At 47.7% G+C, this 12,614-nt stretch overlaps 1 protein-coding gene across 2 annotated transcripts in view; it reads left to right on the forward strand.

Annotated features, from left to right (window-relative positions):
* The window catches only part of CDH13 (cadherin 13), a 1,090,774-nt gene that overhangs the window by 326,928 nt on the left and 751,232 nt on the right, over positions 1 to 12,614 (forward strand). The window lies entirely within an intron of this gene.

Raw genomic sequence — 12,614 nt, forward strand, 5'->3', positions numbered from 1 at the left:
GGGGTGGGACGCCAGCATGATCATCTGATCACGAGGAAAGGAACGCCGAGGGAAGGGCGCAGAAGCAGAGTCCATGCATGACGGTGATGTTGGGCTGCTGTGAGTGGAGAATAAAGACAGCTGTGGATGAGTGCCATTGCCAGATGCATGGCGGCAGCCACACAGGACGGAGGAGAACTGCCCCATGGGTTTCCTCGGCTGTCATCTTCACCGAAGCAGACTGTGCCACAGCCTTCCCTGTGGAGTGGCTGGTGGGTTCAACTTCTGACCTTTTGGTTAGCAGTCAGTCACTGAACCACCAAACCATGCATGCTCCTGTCAATGGACGCTCGGATGATCTTCTAGGGAAGAGAGACCTTGGTCTCAGACCTCTGGCTCCCAAACTCGATGACAGTAAACTTCGGCTGTGACATAGTTGATTACCAGTTGGGCTGCTAACTGCTCAGCCAGCAGTTCGAACCTACCACCAAGTGCTCCTTGGGGGTGGGGGGGCGGGAAGAAGTTTCCTACTTCCATAAAAGGTAATCTTGAAAGCACACAGGGGCACATCAGCCCTGCCCTGCCCTGCCGGGTTGCCAGGAGTCAGAAGTGACTCCATGACACTGAGTTTGGCTTAGTTTGGTGTCAAGCCACTCTTGTTTGTGGGACAGTGGCAGGGCAGTCATAGGTGGCTCTGTTAGTTTGCAAAATTGAGCAAAAGGGAGTTGGAAGAGATGGAATCTGTGGGAAAGGTATGACCTTTCCAAGGGAGAATGAGGGGAGGAGTAGTAGTGTTGAAGGTGTGTGTGTGTGTGTGTGTGTGTGTGTGTGTGTGTGTGTGTGTGAGAGAGAGAGAGAGAGAGAGAGAGAGAGAGAGAGAGAGACAAACAGACAGACAGACAGACTAACCCATGCCTGTGGAAAGACTATTGACCTGCCCGAGGCAGAGACACACCAAAGGCCAGGTAGCACACACCTGGGGATTGCACTGGAACTCTTTCTGGAAACCAGCTGCTTCGGTTGAGTCTAGAAAAAGAGAAACCCCAAGATGTTACTATGTCAACAGGACTGACCTTGAACTGCTATGGAATTCATGACTTGTGAAAGATAAGCACACTGGAAATTTATTAAAAAGTCAGGCCTTTATTTTCTAATGGACAGAAATGACTTAGGATCCAGGATACATCCCTTTGAGAACCTGGAGCTGGAAAATGATAGAGAGGAAGAATAATCATTCAGAAAAGTGCTAATTTTTTCTTCTGGCAAAACATGAAGTGCCTTCGGTCTATATTCCTGTAGGGTAATGTGGATGGTAAAAGTGGTGTATTTAAAAAAACAGGCAAAAAGTATAATAAGATAAGTGTGTTCAGCATCCAAGATTCCAAGTATGAATTCATATGCTTAAACCTCTGTGTAGAATGTCTTTGAGGAAAGCTAACCTTCTGTCCGTCCAAACACACAGGCCTGTTCTTCTCCACGGTAACACGTCTCCCAAGGAATGGGATTGTCTCTTGTTGCTGGACGCAGTTGTCTTTATTGTTGGACCAGAGCTTTGTGTCCAGCAAGCCTCCCCATTAATGCTCTAGAATCAATCAACTTTTTTTGGACACTTGTTGTCAGTTTACTAATCTACCAAGTCCCATCCTGGGTTTAATTCATGAAAATTATCCCCATCTACTCCACCACTCCCCCACAGCCCCCCCATCCCATACCCTTGAAGCAGCCAGAGTGACATTAAAAAAAAAAATACAACACTAAACTTCAGTCCAAAATTCAACAAAGTTCTGAGAGCATTCTGGGACACTGATGAACCTCGAAGACCTGCTGCTTTAAGATCTGGACACAGTTGATCCAAACACAAAGGGACAAAGACCATGTGAGCCCACTTCAGCTGTGGGGTAGAGGTGAGTGTGTGAGAAGGAGGTGGAGGTGTGTAGGAAGGTTCAGGGCAGGCTGGACAGAGAAGATGAAAAACTGAAGGAGGGGAAGTGGTATCACCCCGAAAGGAACTGGGAGACCAGCCAGGGATGGTGTCCAGCACCTGGAGGGGATCATGTCCTTGTATCAGTGGGGAGACCTTGGAAGAGTGGGGGTCAATGACAAGCTATCATTGCCTTGTAGAAGTCAAAACAAGGGCCATGGCTGTTTTGTTACATAAATTTTACCACCATACAAGTCTTAAGAAAGGTAACACCAAGCTTATCATTGACCCCCACTCTTCCAAGGGCTCCCCACTGACACAGGATGTGATCCCCTCCAGGTGTTGAACACCATCCCTGGCTGGTCTCCCAGTTCCATTGGGGTGATCCCACTTCCCCTCCTTTGGCTGTTCATCTTCTCTGTCCAGCCTGCCCTGCCCCTTCCTACACACCTCCACCTCCTTCTCACACACTCACCTCTTCCCCCACACACATTAGGGGAGCTAGGCCCCTTTCCACAGCTCCTCTGTCCTGGCATCTGTGACTGCAACTGTCCTTAGCATTAAACGAAGGATGGCTCCTGGAGCCTGTGTACTCTCTAGAATGGAGCTCCAAGGAACAGAGCGCACATCTGATTGGCATCCGTTCCCCGAGTTTCTGGTGCCTGGTGCCCTCCCAGGTGCACAGACAGTGGCGCCTCATGCTCATCAGATGCCGTGCGCCCCAGGAGTCACTGAGATGCCTGGGATCCCTGCTTCTCCTGAAGGCCAGAAGCCGCAGGAACCGAGTCCCCCTGCTTTGCTAAGGAAGTCCTCCAGGGCTGGGTTCTTCAGGAGCCACCAGGAACCCAGTGGCAAGCTGACACTAGAGCAGAGAGGCTGCCTGGCCCCCAGGTGGGTGTGGGGCATCAGCATCTACTGCAACTTTTTCATTCCCTGTGCTGAGCTCCGCTGTGCATCAGGGGACCAACCAGTGCTTGGGAGGGCTGCAGGCTTTGACACCTCCTGAGTCACCGTGGGCATGCACTGTGTTCCGCATAATCTTCAAACGCTGCGAAGAAACCATATACCAAAGAGGAAAAGGAGTGGGGCTTGTGAACATCTAATAAAAGCACTGTGCTTCTGTGCTTATAAAACAATCTGAATAGCACTTCCCCATAAAAGAGAGAGAGAGAGAGAGAGAGAGAGAGAGAGAGAGAGAGAGAGAGACACATAGGCTAATGTAATTTTCTCAAAGTCCCCTATAAAGCATTTCCTTCTGTAATCCAGCTGCATTTATGAAATGGCTTTATCTGAAAGATTCCCGAGGGCTTATGAGACTGAAAAGGAAATATCAAGTAGACACCAATCTCAAGCCACCTTCCATGCACGTTGGCGATAAGGACTGGGGACCGTGTGACAGCAGGTAGCCATCTCAGAAAGCTGATAGCGGCTTATCCCATTAAGCCTTCAGGGAGAAGTGAAGAGAGAGCCAGCGAGGCGGTAATTGCCCACATTGGATAAGAGACATATGAAATTTCTGAATTAATAAAGGGCATGACTTCTCTCCAGCCACCATGTGTTGAGTGAGTGCCTTCTATCAACATCCCTCTCCCCCTCTGAAAGAGGAGGCGGCTATCCGAGTCAAAACACTCCTTCACAGACAGAGCGAGAAAATCCATGCAAAGCTCCCGGGTTTAATGGAGGTCAGGGGCGGCCAGGGTAATTTAAAATCCATGCATTTTTAACAAGCTAAACATAACAACCTGCAGTTTATCCAACAGTTCAGAGAGCCTCTCCCACCCAACTTCTGCCTAATCCATTAGTGCCGAAAGGACAGTTATGAGATCTCTCGTCTTCATCCCTGTGCTCATGAATGATGGTAGCACCTCTCAAGACATTGATGGGCTATGGCAGAAGAGAGGGGTCTTTCTGGATAACCTTCCAAGAATATCACCTCACTGGAAGCAAGCTCTGCATGTGGACGTGGTAGATGGTCCAGGGAGTCCCCACCACTGTCCAAGAAAGCACAGTCCAGTGGCGAAACATGCAGGACAAGCTCCTCCCCTCCCTTCAAGAGTGACTCCACTCTCGGGTCTGAAGCCACGGGTCCTCAAGCCCTGCCCTGTGCAGTCCCTCCCAGACTACTGTTCCGTTCCTGACCCACTCCAAGGCCTACCCTTCCTGCCCTCATGTTCCCAGCCCGAGCTACCCTCTGCCTTTCCACCCGTCTGCTTCCGTCTTCTCCATGGTCTCCTTGTGGGAAACAGGTTGACAAACAGAACACTTTCCCAAGTGGTAGGAGGAGGAGAACAAGCTGAGGTGGACACACTTCTCCACCAGGCATGGGGGTCCCTGTGAAACTCAGAGGTGTCCGGTGCTATTGTACACACAGGAATCACCTTGTCTTTGCGTCAACCTGAGAAATGTCAGGTGCCCATGAGTAGGTCCCAACTCATTGAAAGACCCCATGTACCACAGTACGAATCACTGCCTGGTCCTGCCTCGCCCTCTCCATCACAGTATGCTGGAGCCCCTGTGATGGCCACTGTATCCATCCATCTATCGCTGAGTGTCTCCCTCTTTCCCCTCACCGTCTACTTTACCAGGCAGGATGTCCTTTCTCAGGGATGATCCCTTAGGGTGATCGCATATCTCAAATCCTAGAGACCAAGTCTCACCATCCTCACTTCTGAGGAGCATTCGGGCTTGACTTTTTTTTTCCAAGACAGCTTGGCTTCTTCTCCTGGAGCTCCATGGTGTTATTTAATTGGCTTCTTCGCCAAAACCATAAATCATGTGCACCAATATTTCTTTTAGCAATGAGAAAACAGAGACTCAGGGAGGCTAAATAACTAGTTCAGGATCACACAGCTCATCAATGAGTTTCTCAAACCAGGGCTCTGAATCCATATTCCTGGTTTATGAGCTTATCTTCCATAAATCACAACGTTTTTATTCCTATTTTCAACGTTGTATTTTGAAACGAATCAGACCTGCAGGAAAGTTATGAAAGACATTCAGATCAGACCTCTGTGCCGCTCACCCAGTTTTCCCAAAAGGGAACATTTCATCACAAGTACTTACGGTCTGTCCCTCCTGCCCACCATTTCAGAGTAACCAGCAGACAGGGTTCTTTTTAACTCCTAGCCTTCACGGTTGTGTCAATGCCTAAATCTGAGGGCTTATTTCTTATACATCCATAGGAAAAATGATCAAGTCTGAAAATTGACACTGTCAGCTCACCTTTCTCAAAATTAGCTGATTATCAAATCACTGTCCTTTCTAGAAAAAGTCAATAATCTATACTGGTTCCGGTGTCATCTAATCTATGATTTGAGAAGGTGTTACTAACTCCTGTCTCTTCACCTGCCTTTCTCCTGGAAAGTTCCTTGATCTTGAGATATCATTCGGGACCTTCTCAGTGTTGAAAATGCTAGGTCCGTTGTTTTATAGCCCCATGATTCGAGTCCCTCTGATGTCTCTGAAGCAGTCCTCCATCGTTCTCAGTATACTCAATGCCCCAGGAAACACTTATTGTCTCGTTACTGGTGGCATTCTTTCATGCATCTCTGTGTCTTGTTTGGTGTGGTACCAAAATTATTGTGTTTCCCCTCTATAATGAAAAAGTACACTGTGGGGAGATATTGAGAAACTATGCAAATATTTTGGGTCTTATCCTATATTCACCCACTCTTTCTAGATTGCATTGATTATTTCTTGCCCAAAACAATTTTTTGTGGTAATGACTGCCAATTGGAAATTTTTCTAATTAAACAATTCCTCCTGCATTTATTAGGTTCTCTCCTCTGGCCAGTAAAATTCTTCTCTTCTCCCTCAGTTTATTACCATCATTTATTTATTCTTATCAGTATGGGTTTATGGCTTCTTTTTTACTCTTCAGGGTTATAACCCGTCACTATCATTACTTCTGTTCATGCTCCATCTGTCCTCTATTCGGCCAGTGGGAGCTCTACTAGTTTTTTATACCCAAATATCTTAACCCAGCTTGTATTGCTTCATTTGAAGCCAGCCACCTTCCTGCCTCGAATCCTTTAGCTAAAATGCCTCTCATTTCCCTGGAAAGCTTTAGACCCAGTGATCCAGTGACTCTCTGTCCTTGATACCTGGAAGCACAAGGTGTGTGTGTGTGTGTGTGTGTGTGTGTGTATGTCTGTGTGTGTGTGTCCCCACAGACTTGCTCTTGGCTAATTCATGTCTTGCCATTTTAAAATATCATTTTATTGGGGTTTTGTACAACTCTTAGCACAATCTATGCATCCATCCATTGTGTCAAGCACATTTGTACACTTGTTACCATCATCATTCTCAAAACATTTGTTTTCTAATTGAGCCCTTGGTATCAGCTCATTGGTTTTCCCCTCCGCCCCACCCCAACTCCCTCATGAACCCTTGATAATTTATAAATTATTATTATTGTCATATCTTATACTATCTGACATCTCCCTTCACCCACCTTTCTGTTGTCCATCCCCTAGGGAGGGAGTTATATGTAGATTTCTATAATCGGTTCCCCCTTTCTACACCCACCTTCCCTCTACCCTCCTGGTATCTCCACTCTCATCACTGGTCCTGAAGGGATCATCCATCCTGGATTCCCAATGTCTCCAGTTCCTATATGTAAGTCTTGTCATTTTATTGCACTCTATCCTTTGCCTTATTTGGCATTTTCACTTTCCTCGTATATATGTGAAAATTAGATGTTTAATAAGGACAACTTAAGAAAAATGTGTACATTTGAATTATGGTGTCAGCAGAGCATATCGAAAGTACCACGGTCTTTCAGTAGAAACAAATCTATCCTGGAAGAAGTACAGTTAGAATGCTTCTTAGAGGCAATGATGACAAGATTCCCTTTACAGACATGTCGGACATGTTGTCAGGAGAGTCCAGTCCCGGGAGAAGGACATTATGCTTGGTAACGTTGAAGGGCAGTGAAAACAAGAGAGAAGGCCCTTGACAAGATGGATTGACACAGTGGCTGCAACAATGAGCTGAAACATAACAATTATGAGGAGGGTGCAGGACTGGGCCTTATTCCATTCTATTGAACATAGGATTGCTAAGGGTCTTAACAGACTTGAAGGTACCTGACAACAAGTAGTCTTTGTCTAGATTAATTAGAGCTTCTTTCTTCAGTCTTGAAACATGGACTTAAGCTCTAATACCCATATCTTGATCCTTGAAGCCATTTCCACATCCCAGGCAGACAGATTCTTAAACCCTTGCAGTAGACTTCAATTATAGCATCAGTCACAGAGTATTGTAATTTTTTGGATGTCTGTCCCTCTCAATAAGCTACAAGCTTCTCACATGTGCATTTTATGCATATCTGTATCAAAGTCATAATATTTATTTTTCAGATGTGTAAAATGCATTCAAATGTACCTTTAGGTCATTGTGCAAGCCAAATGTTGGCAGTTTTTTCTTTTCCTGTGAAGGTTAAGATAGTAAAGACTTCAGACTTTGTGGGTCCTATAAGTTTGGTTACAAAGCTGTCCAGGTTTGCAGTTATTGAAAGCCCCCCATCAATAACACAGACAGGCTTGAGTGTGGCTGTGTTTCAATAAAACTTTATTTATGTAAACAGACATGGACTGGCTTTATTCCTAGGGCTACAGTTTGCTGATTCCTGGAATGAACTATGATTTGTCTAGGCTCAGGCTCCCCTGCTCTCTGAGTTCTCACAATGGAATGGGTGGACACAAGAGCTACAACAATGGACTCAAACCAATGGTGGTGAAGATGACATAGGACTGGGTATTAGTTTATCGTGTGATAATAAGGTTACCACCAGTCAGAGCTGACTCAAGGGGAACTAGAATTACCATCCTGTGAAGATCCCAGGTTGTGTCTGGCTGAAGCATATGGCTTAAACCCAACTTACTCGGATTAGCGGGAGTTTCTCTGTGTCATGAATTGAGTTCTAGCACTGTATTTTTCATAACCCTCCCCATTAATCCCCACTGTAGCCCTCCTCATGATTGGCTGTAACATGTATGTTGTTTCTGTCTTTCACAACCTAGTGAAATTGTCACAAAGGCAGGCAGGCCATTGACTTCCTGTTCCCAGGATCCGGTAAAGCCCTCAGAGCTCTAAACTTGTGCCGAATGCTCGGAGAAATCATGCAAGGTTTTCCCACAGTGTGGCATGCCCAGTCTGCAGCAGTAACTACAGGGGCATGCTTCATTCCCACTCTGAGCAACTGGCCTCACTTATATCCTAGGACAGACTCTCAGCCAGCGACCAGCAGGAGTAGGTATATAGTACCCCAGCTCCTCACCTCTTGGATGTGATAATTCTCAGGTTCACATCAACCGTCTCTCAGAATTTGGCAGCAGGATCCAGCTCCAAGTTCCCCACAGTGAGGGCTGATTGGCTATGAACCTCTGGTTGGCTGCTTTCCCTGCCTGTGTTTCCCTTTTCCATTCCCCATTGGGGCCTCCTTTGCCTCCCAAATGAAGAACTTGCACTTGAAGCTTTTTATCAGGGTCTGCTTCTTGGGGCACCACACAGAAACAAATAAAATCCCTATAGGGTGTGAATTACTTCTTGTATTTTTTTTAGGTTAAGAAATGCAAGGCAGAGAGATGAAGTGCTTCTCCAAGGGCATGCACATATGTGTGAAAGAGTTGGGTTATGAGTCTCAGGCCTCCAACTCCAAGCCTTGGGAGTGGGACCCACCCTCCCTGTGGTCTCTGGCAGTGGTTCCACTGGACGATGGAATGGCTGAATGCAGTCCCCAGATAAACCCATCTCCCCCAGATAAAAACTGCCGTGAACTGGTTTCCTCTTCACCCTGTGATCTTCGCCAAGATCGCTGTGTTTGGGTAAGAGTGGGATCTCAAAACCAAAGAATGGCTGCCCGTGGATTCGACCTTCTTAACCGCCTGAGTCTGCTGGGGCCTCCTCTCCCTGAAGCTGTTTGAACGAACGGACATCTTTCCAATCCCAGTCTTGAACAATGGATTCTTCAGGACCCGTAACCTGGGTCTGTTTGCCGCCTTGATGCAGTGCTCTCAGGCGTAGCTCTCAGGGTCGCCTCTTCAGGCGTTTCAAGCAGAGAGGGAGACACACGGGTCCACCTGGGTGAGGGCAGCGTGGGGTGAGATTGACTCCTCAAGCAAGACTCAGGGGCACAAGTTACTTGGGGGAGAACAACAATACAAATCAAACCCCCTGTTCTAGAGGCAATCCCGATTCAAAGGGACCCTGTAAGGCAGAGGAGAATCACCCCACTGGGTTCCCAAGGCTGTGCAGTTCCATGCGAACAGACTGCTGCTGCTTCCTCCTGCACAGCAGCGGGTGGCTTCTGACTGCAGACCTTTTGGCTAGCAGCCTGATGCTTAACCCCCTATGCCACCAAGACTCCTTACCTGAGGAGAAGCAGGGGTAGAGCGATGTGGGAAATGGACCAATCCAAGACAAGGACATGGTGACTGAAGCTCATTCCTTGACTGAGACCTGCTCTTGAGGTTGGGATTGGGCAGGCCAAGCATAACACAGAGGACAGAATCCCGTGTGAGAGCTGCATTTGGGTGAAAAGCAAGGGGTGGTTGTAGCTGAAGCCAGGTAAAGAATCCCTTTTGCTCGTTCTTCTTGTCCCCGAGTCCCTTTCTGAGGTTGAGCTGGCCAGATCCTAATGTCAAAAGTCGTCAGCAGAAAACCACTTTGGGCTTCCAATTTCTTGGGTGCCTGGTGCTGCTTACCATGTGACCTCCAGCACATGGTTTCCCTCCGGGTTTCCTTAGGTCTGCACGTGCAAAATGGGTTGCAGTGGGCCATGCTCCTAGAAATATTGGGTGGAAAAACCAGGCGACTCCATGTAAACTGCCACGCCCAGGTCTGTCGCATGGGGACCACTCCATCCACGTTGTGATGGGTAGCAGCAAGATTCCAGACTCACCCATCCAGAAGGGTTCCATTCTGTGACCAGCATGCTCGGGCTATGATGGTAGGATTCCTACCAAAGCAAGCATCTCCCTTTGTCTTTCAATACTACGAAGGAGCTCTTCAAGCTCCATGCTGAACTGCCCACGAAATATCAAGTGTAGCTCTGCATTTTGCCATTCAGTGCCCATGGAAGAGATCAGGTCACTCAGCCACATATTGATTGTAATGAACCCTTGCAGGCTTCAAAACATCTCCCATTGTCTTCCTTTTAAGTGTTCAGTGCCGTCCCTGTCATGATCAGCGCTAGAGTCTTGGTCCAAAACACTATTAGTCTCATGGGACTGCAGAGTCCACTGCCTCCTCTCAAAACATGTGGAAAGACAGCCCTCCTTCCTCCTCTCAGCACTTGCCCACTCTCCTGGGTTGAATTCATTAGAGGTTGACCAGATGCGTCTTGGAATATACATTGGGCTAGTAACTGCAAGGTTAGCCATTTGAAACCACCAGATGCTCCTCAGGAGAAAGATGCAGGCTTTCTACTCCCAGAAAGATTTAGTCTCGGAAACCCACAGGGGCCGCGCTTCTCTGCCCTACAGGGCCATGAGAGTCAGACGAGTTTAGTGCAGTTGATAAGCAGTCTTGTGGCAAAGATGTTGCAGTTTGCTCCTGTGAATATTACAGTCTTGGAAACTATGGGGCCGATCGGCGTGGTCCTGAAGGGACATGACAAGTCCAAACTTGAATAGATCTGTCCCCTGGTGTTTCCAAAGCCACCCCTCTGTCCTCCTCCCCTTTGATGAGTCCAAACTAGAGTGGACAGCACTTCACCAAACACTTCCAGGTGCTGTCTCACATGCTGTTCACCCAATCAGGGCTCCTTTTCCTGTCTACCAACGCGCACTCTGCAGTTTCCTACGGATGATCCCTATTTTGACAGTTTGTCTTGAGAAGCGAGAGGCTAAACCGATGCTCCCAAGTCTCCAGGCTCTTTCCCACCCACTGCATCTTTCAGCTGCAGGTCACCGGCCCTGTGACCCAGCGGTGTGTTCCTACCATAGCTTAACAGCATTTGGGTGTCCTCAGACTTCTCTAAGCATCAACTCAGAGGAGAGGGTTACCCAGACGTCTCTCCCCAGGTCCCCTATTGTCGACTGTTCACCAAACAACCGCAAAGCCCCTATGGTGAGTCAGACCCTGCACTGTGCTGGGAAGGCACAGAGGAGAACCAGGTGAGGTCCCTGCTCTCAAGAATCACGCTGGGACCAGAAATCAAGGGGACAAATTCAGGACAGTGTATGAGAGTATGTTAAGAGTTACACAGCAGAGCCGTAGACCTCCACCATGGCTGCGGAAGATCAGGGAGAGCTTCACTGAGGAGGTGATAGTTGAGTGAGATTCTTTCCCTCTCCTCTCCCCTTCATCTCTCCCTCTGCACGCCCTCCTTTCCTTCCCTCCTCCACCTTCCCCTATCTACTTCCCTCCCCCTCTGCCTTCCCTTTCCTTCCTCTCCCCACCCCTCTCCCCAATCATTCTCCTTCTCTCCCTTCCTCTCATCTCCCCTCCAAGCCCTTCTCTCTCCTGTTCTGTCCACCCTTCTACTTCCTCCCCATCCTCTTCCTTCTCTCACTCTACCCTCCCTTCCTCTTCCCTTCCTTTACCTTCAATGCCATCCTCTAAGTTCCCCTCCCAGACCCTCCTCTCTTCTCCTACTTCTTCCTTTGTTTTCTGTCCATACCTCTCCCTCCCATCCCCTCCACTTCTCTCTCTTCTCATTTTATTTAGAGGACATTTCATTTATAGAAAACTGCGTGGGGTCAAGCTATCAAAAGATATAGAGTCTGGGGTCTTAAAGGCTTGAAGGTAAACAAGCGTCCATCTAGTTGAGAAACAACAAAGTCCACACCAGTCTGTGTGATCACGAGATGTCAAAGGGATGAGGTATCAGGCATCTAAGAACAAAAACTCATCTAATTGTGAATGTGGGGGAGTGCAGAGTGGGGACCCAAAGCCCATCTGTAGGCAAGTAGACATCACCTACGGAAGGGTCACAGGGAGGAGTTGAGCCAGTCAGGGTGCAGTGTAGCAATGAAACACACAACTTTCTTCTAGTTCCTAAATGCTTCCCCCACCCCCACTCCCCACCCCTGCCACTATCATGATCTCAATTCTAACTTACAAATCTGGCTCGACCAGAAGATGTACACTGGTACAGATAGGAACTGGAAACACAGGGAAATCAAGGCCAAAGATCCCTTCAGGACCAGTGGTGTGAATGGCGATACCAGGAGGGTTGAAAGAAGGTGGTGTAGAAAAGGGGAACCGATTACAAGGATCTACATATAACCTCCTCCCTGGGGGATGGACAACAGAAAAGTGGGTGAAGGGAGAGGTCGGACAGTGCAAGATATGACAAAATCATAATTTAGCAAGGGTCCATGAGGGAGGGGGAAGCAGGGAGGGAAGGGGAAAAATGAGAAGCTGATGCCAGGGGCTTACATGGAGAGCAAATGTTTTGAGAATGATGAGGGTAACAAATGTACAAATGTGCTTTATATAATGGAGGTATGTATGGATTGTGAAAAGAGTTGTATGAATCCTCAATAAAATAATTAAAAAGAAAAAAGAAAACTGTGTGGGAAGTGTTCCTATAGGGAGGCATTGCCAAGAGATCCTGTGGGTTCAGTCCCAGAGCAGCTCAACACAGAACACCTTGATCAATCCAGTCACATGAAGTCTCTGGTTTTCCAATGCATAGAAAAGTGATGCTTACACTCGACTGCGGTCTCTTTGTGGCAGAGTGGTTACACATTGGGCTGCTAACCAC

The sequence above is a fragment of the Tenrec ecaudatus genome, chromosome 18 (assembly GCF_050624435.1).
Source record: "Tenrec ecaudatus isolate mTenEca1 chromosome 18, mTenEca1.hap1, whole genome shotgun sequence".
Classification (NCBI taxonomy): domain Eukaryota; kingdom Metazoa; phylum Chordata; class Mammalia; order Afrosoricida; family Tenrecidae; genus Tenrec; species Tenrec ecaudatus.